This window comes from Helianthus annuus, chromosome 13 (genome assembly GCF_002127325.2).
Source record: "Helianthus annuus cultivar XRQ/B chromosome 13, HanXRQr2.0-SUNRISE, whole genome shotgun sequence".
NCBI lineage: Eukaryota > Viridiplantae > Streptophyta > Magnoliopsida > Asterales > Asteraceae > Helianthus > Helianthus annuus.
Genome location: NC_035445.2, coordinates 158,180,531 through 158,191,802, shown reverse-complemented (window position 1 = coordinate 158,191,802; position 11,272 = coordinate 158,180,531). Strand labels below are relative to the sequence as shown.

The 11,272-nt window shown below is 35.2% G+C and overlaps 1 long non-coding RNA gene across 8 annotated transcripts; it reads right to left on the bottom strand.

The window, feature by feature from the left end:
- Window positions 1-6,105: 6,105 nt before the first annotated feature.
- Window positions 6,106-9,892, bottom strand: LOC110899710. 8 transcript variants are annotated; one of them, XR_004876439.1, is made up of 12 exons: window positions 9,725-9,892; window positions 9,516-9,651; window positions 9,315-9,439; window positions 9,116-9,195; window positions 8,854-9,030; window positions 8,395-8,475; window positions 8,051-8,114; window positions 7,889-7,958; window positions 7,638-7,750; window positions 7,367-7,531; window positions 7,193-7,274; window positions 6,106-6,431 (listed from the first exon to the last, which is right to left on the bottom strand). It is a non-coding gene; the product is annotated as an uncharacterized LOC110899710 (long non-coding RNA). The 8 variants fall into 8 exon arrangements; XR_004876436.1 differs by having other exon boundaries at window positions 8,395-9,030; window positions 9,116-9,227; XR_004876434.1 differs by having other exon boundaries at window positions 8,395-9,030.
- Between the last annotated feature and the right edge of the window lie 1,380 nt (window positions 9,893-11,272).

Here is an 11,272-nt window from a genome sequence, read left to right as displayed (position 1 = left end):
AAAAGTAACCTCAATGTTACATACAGATTGTAAAGTGGATCCACAGGCGGATCTTAAAACAGAAAGATAAACACTGTTCAACAGACTTTAGGCATCTAGAACTTGCAAGATTCCCTATTAACGCCCTGAGCTCCCAGCCAATTACGTACAGTACTTGTCACTTAATCTTTTTGGAAAATACGTCAGTTTACAATGGTAAATACAATTAACTGACTCTTTTCAAAATGTTTAAGAAAATTGATTTGAATGCACAAGGCACAAAATATCTTTTATAACTTGGGACAATTTTATTAATAAAAATCTTGTATCAGATTTACATGTTTGTCCAACATTTAGGGCTGGTGATTATACAAACCGATCAAGATTAATCGACACACCACAAATATAACTCACAAGAAGACACCCTTAAGAGTGAGTATATCTTTTACATACGCAACAGGAGGTGTTATGCCTACACCTTGTGCTTAAGTTATGGCCATTCACTTTTTAAATGAGCCAAGGATATCCAGGACACGGTCATTAACCCCTAATGTTATTTGTTATCAAGCAATACTGATTAAAACATGATTATGCAATTTAATCATCTCCAATTAAAAGGTTTATACACCCGACCAAGCGGTATTTTGATAATACCGTATCCCAAGCCTGTATAAGGGAAAATAAGTTAAAAGTATTTACCTGAGCTAAAATGCAATATTATTCTCAGCCGTATATTCAAATCAGCAAGCACAAGTACCTTTACTGGGGCTCTTAATTTGGAACGAAGGTTTTATTAACCTATTAGATTCCTAACGGGTCTTGTTTAAGTTGTAACTTAGACCGGTTAGTTTTTATGGAAAGGTTTACGGTTCAAAACGCAAGATTAAGCGCAGACCGGAATAGAATGTGATTCAGACCCAACAAGTATGAAGACTTGTATAATATGGGTAAACTAAACACATTCTGGATTTTTGAAGTGAATGTGATAAGGTTTGACCCGTTTCGGTTATTTTATGCAAACTAGTTACATAAACCGTACCGAATGCGAAAAATGCATAATAGGTAACCAAATGAGTCATGAACATATTCCACAAGTTAATATGCCTTAAATATGTTGTGATATCAGTAGGATATCTTCCATTACGCCCAAAACGAATTTAAAATCAGTTTAAGCCCCGTAGGGGTATTTTAGTCATTTTAAAGATTATAAAAGAGGTTAAATAATAATCTGAGGTTCTGGTCTAAAAGGATCCGTAAAAGTATTTAATTTAATAAGTTATATCACTAAAATATCTCATATATGTGAAATTTATCATTTATGGCCAAACTATGCACCATAGGGGTATTTTGGTCATTTCACATATGCTTTAAGGGTTAATTTTGGAAATCTGAGTTCAAAACATTTATTTACTGTTAAAGTATAAAACTTTATTCATAACATCAGTAGGTATCAAGCTTTAGGTGCCTAAATTACATAAAAGTCGGTATTTGACGATATTCGGGTTAATTATTGAAATCTGAGATTTTGATCAGCCTTTACTGTTTAAAATAACTTATTTAATATATAAAATCAGTAGAAAAAGGTTTGGTATGTAAAGGATGTGTAAAACTCATTTTATTAGCGAAAAGGGCATTATCGTCAATTACCGAGTCTATGCGATAACTCTATGTTATGATCAGTTTAAAATTTTATAAAAATTTCTAGAAATCTCTAAATATTATATTACATTAGTAGGTAAAAGGTTTGATGACAAAATTTGGGTTTAAATAGGCTTTATGCCGAAAATGCCGTTTTATTAATAAAAAGCTTTTAATTTACGCTATTGCGCATAACTCCCATTTTAGACCACGAACTGATGTGAAATTTTAAGGACATGTTTATAATTCAGTAATAAAGGTTTTTGTCCTCTCACATTTTCAAAAATCTCGTTTTAATATCAAAAGGGCATAATGGTCAACTTTATGCATATAACGGAAACATGCATATGAACTCTAATTCTAAAGGACCAAGCAGTATAACTTCAGGGGGGGTTATACTAACATATAATATGGTCACAAATGAACCCTAAGGCATAATCAAACTAAGCTAATTCGGGTCAGAACTGAAAGTCAAAGCAAAAGTCAACTTTTGCGACTTTCGGTTCTGAACCGAGCCTAAACTTAGAATTGTCGGGTTGAACATGCCTAGACATGTTCAATTAATATTTACTAAGTTATTAAAGTGACAAAACTGATTTTATTGCCTTTACATCATTAGTTATGAATTTTATTTAAAAAACCGACTCATTGACTTTTTATTTAATTACTTTGACCCGACAATTAACTAAGTAAACATGGTAATTAGGAGGTGCCCTTTTGAGGGTTTAATACCTACCTAATTACGATCACGTAGCCATGTTCGTTGCGAACCATGGCTCGACCATACAAGGCCTAGCTAAAAGTCAAAGCGTTTATCGAAAACGCTTGACTTTTCGGCTTTAAGAGCCAAACAAAATAACTAAGCAAAGAAGGACACTTACAAAAGGTCCAAGAGGCAGAAGATCACTCAAAAGGAGGTTCCCTAAGGTCAGGACCCTCAGATTTGAGTAGGAGAGCAAGAATGAAGGAAATGGTGTGAATTCTTGGAATGAATTCACCTCTATTTATAGTGTTTGGAATGTGATTGGATGATTGAAAAGTGTAGGGAGGTTTAACAAGATCATACAAGGTGTAAAACCAGTTTTCTAAACCATCAAATGATCCATAGAATCAAATGTGTGAGGCAAGGAGGCAAACCAAAGCTGGTTTTTAGTTTTCTGATACTGGGCAGCCTTTACGGACCGCAAGGGTATGGGTATACGGTCCGTAAGAACCAGACCAGCTCACCAAAACTTTCTTCTGTTGACATGTTTGGCCCGTGCACTTGATAAATGTCATTTCCCACACATTCAAGGCCCGTTAAACCATTTTAAGGCTCTACAATGATGCCTAAATATAGGAACTTGAAACATGCTCAAAAACATGCCGGAGGTCGATTCGTTTGGTCGTACGGTCATGTTGTTCGGTTAATTACGACGAAACACGGACGGATGCGAAAAACGAACCAAATTACGCGACGAATGGAATTTTATCAAGTCAATCACTAAAATAAAATATTTTAATGAATACATAAATTTTTGAATGTCCGGATATATTCAGAACCTAAGATATGCGCGAAAATGCAAACTTATGCACTTTTTGACGCTTTTAGTCCCTGTTGATCAAATAAGTTTATTTTTGCGCACCAAACACCTCTAATGTGACACCCGGCTTTTCAGGCCGTACCGTACAATTATAGCACGTATTGTGAATAGATAATAGGACTATATTTGACTAATTATGGTGTTTATATGTGAAATTTAGTGTATTGATAAAATTAAACTTTGATAAAATTTTGTTGGCAACGGAAAGATAGACGCTTATCACATAACGTTAAAATGCAAAACGAACCTCGGTGACCACCCGGACAGTGTTAAAATCCTAGAAATAGTCTGTCATGATTAAAATAATAGTTTTAATCCTAATCATGAGGAAAAATAAATTAAAACGCTAAGAAACCCTATTTTCCGAGTTTAAGCACGTACCGCGCGAAGCAGCACGTATACCGACAAAATATTGTCAACGTAGTCCGTCAAGACAACTGAAAATAATTTTAGTCATAATCTGATAAGTTTATTCTTATAGAATGACAAAAATAAATAAAAACGCTTAAATTCATATTTTTGCGATTTTTAACGTATACCGCGCAGCACGGCGCGCATACTGCCAAATACCGACAACGTCGCCAGTCCAGACAAACAAAATATTGTTCAGTAATATTTTGGTGAGTTTATTTTTATAGAGCGCTAAAAATAATTTAGAACGCACTAAAACGGGATTAAAACGCTAGATAAAATACCCGGTATCCAGTAAAATACCTGTTTAAACTATTAAACTTCATATGTATATGTATATATATAATAAAATGTGTGTGGTTAGGAGAGAGAGAGGGAGTTAGCGGCCAAGGGAGGTGCCACCTCTTCTTGGAATTCTGAAATTTAGCCAAGTGGCCCTTGTGTCATACAATCAAATCATTACAATCTTTTAAACACTTCACTTCAAGAATTGAGAAGATCAAAATCACTCTCTCACTCTTCCATCTTGATACCTCTCGGCCGAACACCCCTCTAAGCACCCACATTCAAAAAAATTCAAGTTATTCCATGAAGATTCAAGGCCCTTTCAAGTATACCACACCCTGTAGCCTAATGACACATTTTCCTAAGAAAATGTCATATTTTAACAGGTCTTTGGAAACTTGATAAAACAATAAATTATTAGAATTTTAAAAAGACAAAACTCATATGATTTTTTAATGTTTTTTTGAAAGGCTAAATTTTATTAACAAACAAAACTGTACAACAAGCCCAACGACCGATTGACGGACAACCCAATATTACAAACAGGAAAAAACTTTTAGAAACTAAATTCACACCATTGCTCCCATTCAAACTGTTCTATCTTAGATCGATTCTGGACCTATAGGTATCCCAATGTTTTTAGTTCAGCTAGTATGTTCCCATTCAGGTATCCCATTCAATGTGATATATATATATATGTATATATATATATATATATATATATAGGGTAGGGTTCTAGAGTAAACACTAGTGTATGTGCGAACTGAGTGAACAAATCTTGGCCATTGATCTACACACGTGTATGGCCAGTAACTCATCATCAAATCGTAAAATACACTAGTGTATTTCAACATCAAAGGACATTGATCTACACACGTGTATGGCTAGGGTTAGTTCACTCAGTTCGCAAGCTACACTAGTGTTCTTACAACTGGAGGTGGTTTTCATTTTAGCGGTCCCCTATATATGTATATATATATATATATATATATATATATATATATATATATATATATACTAGTCGTTTACCCGCGCGATGCGGCGGGAAACATATCACTTAGGTTGGTAAGTTTAGGGCTATGTACGGGGCGGCGCCGATAATTTACAACTCAGAACTCCTTTTCTGTTAGTTTATCAATACTCTAGGGGGTTCACCGTGCTTTGCGCCAGACACGCCGATTTCTAACAAAAATTTAAATAGATATGTAAATGCAACGACACCTAGAATTAAAAAGATACTTAGAACTACTATATTATATGACGAAGACAAAGTATCGGCTCTTGTAACAAAAATAGCCAAACACTTGGATTATGTGGATTCAAACTCAGGGATACTGTAAAACATAGATAAATGAAATGACGTCGATGCGTCCGCCGTAGACGTTACATAAGGTTTTTCCTGTGTTGGGTTTCTGGTCATGCAAAGCCATTGGCAAATATAAATTCCACGTCATGCCTTGTTTATATTGTTATGTAATAATAAAGTATACAAAAGACTTGAAAATAAATCCAAAACCAATTGCCTTGTTTCCGTTCTAGACACATTAATCCATATATTTATACCCTTATACTCACAGAATAAACAAATTATAAAAATATTATGTGTAAATGATATATTTATATATTTTCTAGTTGAAAACCCGCGCAATACGGTGACAACAATTTACAACGCAATATTAGTTTTATGTTAATTTATAAACCATCTCGTGATAAAGCAATGAAAACACCACAAATGACAAACCCATTTGAAAACACGATGATAATCACACCCTACATCTAAAACCCAAAGCTCACAACAAACGCACACTATATATTGTACATTCTCACCCCAAACAGTGAACCAATCACACATCAAATTATATACCGACCCACCCCTAAAATACATCCCCTAATCCAAGAACAAACTCGGATATATCAAGAAACTCACATTACTTGATAAATTGTTCATAACTACAGATCTTTTACATTAAATCTTGTTAATTTTAAAAAGAGGAAACCTAAATCTTGAAAGTTTGATGCAGATCAAGATTTAAAAAAGATTCAATTCTGGGAAAATAAAAAACAACCATACCTAGTAAATCCGACAAATAGCAAAGCTACTTATAGGGTCTAGGAAGGGTGGGATGTAGACAGAACTTGCCTCTATATAGGAAAATAATAAAGAATTCACAAAAAAAAAATCAAAAATTTTATCCAAGGGGTCGCATAATATTGCCACTTATAAACTTATTCAAACAAATTTCAACAGATAGTAAAATATTTTAATGTAAAATAAACACCAAATCAATAAAAACTAAACCATTTTAAGCAAACTCTTAGAATAATATTAAGGAACCATTTAAGCAAACTCCTAGAATAATCTACAAGAACAATTTTAAGCAAACTCCTATGATCTTGACGACACTTCTGCGGTCGGAACCAATTGGATAGCTCCATCCACAGCTGTTAACATGGTGTTGCAGTTGCTCCTATAGGTCACCAAAGGAGGACCCCTACCACAGCTGTTAACATGGTTTGTCCGAAACCCAATCTGACCTGAACCCATCACAAGTGAAAGAGAAATGATGCAGCTGAATATTGATTAGAAAGAAGAGAAATTCCAAGTTCATAAACAAAAGTTGTAAATAGTAGAAAATAAATTCATAAACAAAAATTGTAAAGAAGAGAAATTATGATTTTGGCCCCTGTGGTTATATCAGTTTTACCCTTTTAGCCCAAAAAAGAATTTTTTTAACATCTGAGCCTCCAACGTCTTTTTTCTAACCTTTTTGGCCCCCAACGTCTTTTTTTTCTAACCCTTTTGGCCCCTAACATCTTAGTGTTAGGGGCCAAAAGGGTTAGAAAAAAAGACGTTGGGGGTTCAGAAGTTAAAAAATTATTTTTTGGACTAAAAGGGTAAAAGTGATATAACCACAGGGGCCAAAATCATAATTTACTCTAAAAAGTAAAATTGATATATAATACCCTTAAGCCCAGAAACTAAACCTCTGGGACTTTCCTTTAGTTTTTGCTCCAATTGTCTATAATTTATGTAACCTTGCAGACGTAATATTTGTAGACAATAAGACATACCTCTAACTGTTCATTATACTATTGCAGTTTATCAATCATTTGAACTTAATCAATACCAAATTTATGACCAGCATGATCTTGAGTGAACAAAACAAGTCATCACCATGCTTATTGTCATACCATTATAAAAAAGATTAGCTAGCCCATCTATAGATCATGCTATATGGGTATGCCACATACTTTGAAAGACTAAATAAACCTTCTTTCGCAATTGAGAGACTTACCAAGCCAAGAAAATGCTATAAGAACATCCCAATCATCATCGTACAAGGTTGGAATTAAGTGCTTGGTGCAACCATTATCTACCTGGCAAATTAAGTGCTTGTTAATACGCCAAACATTACAAATTTACAGCACAAAATACAGAAATGGGGAAAAGGTGATAGGCAGAATGTTACCTCCTATCTTGAAGCAGGAAATATGCGCTTGTTCTTCTCGTACCAGTGCATCTCAACAGCTCTACCAGTGTGCGAATGTAAAACGAGGACAACATAAAGTCAAAATTCAGATGCAAGTTGCTGCAAAACATGTAGGAACTCGCAAATAGTATCTCCCTTTCGAACCTTTAAAGTCAAATCAGTAAAAAATGGTATGTCGTTGGTGAGAATACATGATTATTTGTGGCAGATATAAAAAATAATGATACCTTAAACATAACATAACATATACCTACAAATATAACTTTTCATGCTCTCCTAGCACTCTTGCTCACATAGCCATTGTTTCCGCAACCTTTCATGCTCAGCTTTGCTCCTCTGCCTCTCTCTCATTGAAAGAGTATGCTTCACACCACCATGGTGAAAATTAATCAGCTTAAACATAAAAAATGCCTCTTTTATTTACAGGGTCTGTGTTCACATGTAGTGTAATATGTGCGTTTGAGGGAAGCAACTTGTAAAAGGGGCAGAGAGACACTATACCTGTCTGGCAGAAAGCTAGTTTCAACTGTGGGATCTTTGCCAAAGCCTCTTCACCCGAACTCACTTGGTTCTGTAGTTTTTGCATAAACAAGACAACAAACAAACAACCAGATGTTATTTTTACATCATACAGTTAATGAAAGGGATGTTAACTACACTTACTATCATCCCCATCTTCTTCTTCTCCATTTTCAACATCTTCAGAAAACGCTAGTCTAGCGTTAGCCTTACAATCCATCAGAGAAAGAAAAAAACAACAAAAACAAGAAACATTGCATGTTGATGAAGCATGCTATGGGAGAAAAATAAGTAACTATAAACTCATTTTAACTTAAAATAGCCAAATAAATTTCAAATTTAAACCTAAATGATCAATATCCCAAATCAAATTGAGATAAATTTGCACAACCCATTCTTCCAATTTTATGGTGTGCGCAACACCCTTTTATGCACCAAACCCGGTCGTCACGGTTGAAGAATGTAATTAAAGTACATTTGGAAATTACCTTATTCTCCTTCATGAAGAAAGCGTGTGCAACACCCTTTTTACTTGCACGACCCATTCTTCCAATTATGTGGACAATATCCTATATGATCAACAAGAAGTTGTAATTTATTGCAATAACATCTGGAATATCCAGTCCTCAAGCAACTACATTTGCTATCTGCACTAAACATTTCAATATAACCTTCATAACAAAAAAAATTACAAAATCATGGTCTAAATAGTAAAAATCAACCACTTATGACTAAGCCACCAATAAAGGAGAGGTGTCATCACTCATCCATGCTTCAGTCCATCTTGTACTCTGAAGCCCTTCTGGTTGATAGTTTGGCCTCATCAAACTTATAGAACAAAAATTACAACAATTTTCTTAAAATAATCTTCAAGCTATTGAAAAAACACCGTGAATTTTATGTTCTTTAACTTAATTAATCAAAAGTTGCTGATGAAATATGTGTACCCAATCAGTAATTTACACTGGAACAATCACCAGAACCAATTTTCTGCATACTCTCTTTTGAGTATCCATAATCATCAGACCAAGGGTCAGCAGGACTTGCTATTAACCATACTGAGCCATTATATCCCATTTGTGGGAAGGATTTCCAGCCAACCATCTAAACAACACTTGCATCACCTGTAATTATAAATCAAATATTGGCATCAAACCACACTAAACTGTTTAAATAATGGTCAAAAACCGCATCTCAAACATAACCTACCTTATCTGGTGCAAAATTCAACTTGCTTTAAGTACGGTCAGAGAAGTCATATTCACTTTTACTCTCCAAATCATCATTACCTGATGGAGGTCGAGTAAAAATGGATTTGATTCTTCCAAAAAAACATAAATAAATCAACTGAAATTCACAACATATTCACAATAATAATCAAATATAAATCAACTGAAACGCGAAGTACCTAGGGTGAGGGTGAGGGTCAATAGAGATCTGAAATCGTTAAGGGACTCAAATCAACTTTGATCTTCGTTTTTCACCTTGTGGTCCTGACATCAAAACCCTAGATTCTTTGAACCGTCCACCGATCTGGGTATTGCGAATCAGATTGGACTCTTGAATAATGTTTCTAACGATTGAATAAAAAAAATATCGGATTACTTACCTGGTACCGAGATGAAATCTCGTCTTGATTCCTCAAATATTCTCCGGTTTTGCTTGGCGACTAACCATAAGCCCATTTGGCTCCATCTTTCTAAACTTCTGAGTCGACTTCGTAGCAAACCCAAACCCTAAAGGACCTGCCTTAAAATAACATTCGACTTCAAAAACACCACCACACCATCATATGTGTAAATATTAACAGTAATCCACCTTAAATGAAATGAATATTGAAGAAGATATGATGGAACCAGAGGAAATCAAGAGAGAGAAAGAGAAATGAATAAAGTGACGGAAATGAGTGGTGCAATTAGGATTAGGGTTTGAGAAGTGGTGTTCCTGAATCGCCAGAGAGAGAGAGATAAGAGCAGTGAAGCGGCGGTATATGAAATGTTTTGAAATGACCCTGAAACCCTAATCTAATCCCGTGTCTTTTTTTGTAGCGAGGGTATAAGTGGAAAGTGAAATTTTCTGGTGCTTAAAAGACTTGTACATCATGCTTTAGGGGTGTTTTAAGGAAATTTCAATGACCATAAGAAGTCCTTTGGATATCTATATTATATATAGTATAGATATATATATATACATATATATAGTGAGGAGGGATCCTGCGGAAAGTGTGTTTTTCCTAGAAAGTGTAGGAAGCGATCTGGGTCATTAGATGAGTGTGTTTAATGGCTTAGATCAAATGGATGACTTTTTTGTAATATCCGAGTTATATAATTAGAGACTTTTAATATAGTGAGGGTATTTTGGTAATTGGAAGTGTTTTAAATCAGTTAAGAAACTGACATATCAATAACCAATCCCTAAATTCATGCGATTTCCCCTCTTTCTCTCTCTCTCTCCCTCTCCCTCTCTAAACCCACCTCCAAAAACCGCAAAACGGTGATGGCCGCAACACACAGTGGAGGAGGGATTTTGTGGGGTTAGGTAGCGGCGCAGGATGGCGCTGTGGTGGTGGTGCTCAGCGACCAGAAGGGGGTAGGCAGAGAGGATCGGCTGGGGTGACGCCACCACCGACGATCAGTCAAGGTTTCCGGCGAGCCCTTTTCGAATCCAGGCCAGTCTTATTTAACTCTAGGTTACCTGATTCACTTTCGTATCTTCGTTGTATGATTTAAGGTTGATGTGTTTTACCACTTTAAGGTTGATGTGTCAAGAAATTTGCTTGCTGTTAAAACACAGCGTCAAGAAATCTGCTTGCTGTTAAAACACAGCGTCAAGAAATCTGCTTGCTGTTAAAACACAACGTCAAGAATCCTCCAGAAATCTGCTTGCTGTTAAAACACAACGTCAAGAAATTTGCTTGCTGTTAAAACACAATGTCAAGAATCCTCCAGCAATCTGCTTGCTGTTAAAACACAACGTCAAGAAATTTGCTTGCTGTTAAAACACAGCGTCAAGAAATCTGCTTGTTGTTAAAACAGAACGTCAAGAAATCTGCTTGCTGTTAAAACACAATGGCCAGCAATCTGCTTGCTGTTAAAACACAGCGTCAAGAAATCTGCTTGCTGTTAAAACACAATGTCAAGAAATCTGCTTGCTGTTAAAACACAATATCAAGAATCCTCTAGCAAATCTGCTTGCTGTTAAAACACATCGTCAAGAAATATGCTTGCTGTTAAAACACAATGTCAAGAATCCTCCAGCAAAGTTGTAAAATCCTTTTTTACGAATTCCTGTGAATATGTTGTATGGATTGTATGATTCAAATTGAAACTGTCAATTTGAATTAAATGGTATAATTAGTTTCCATAA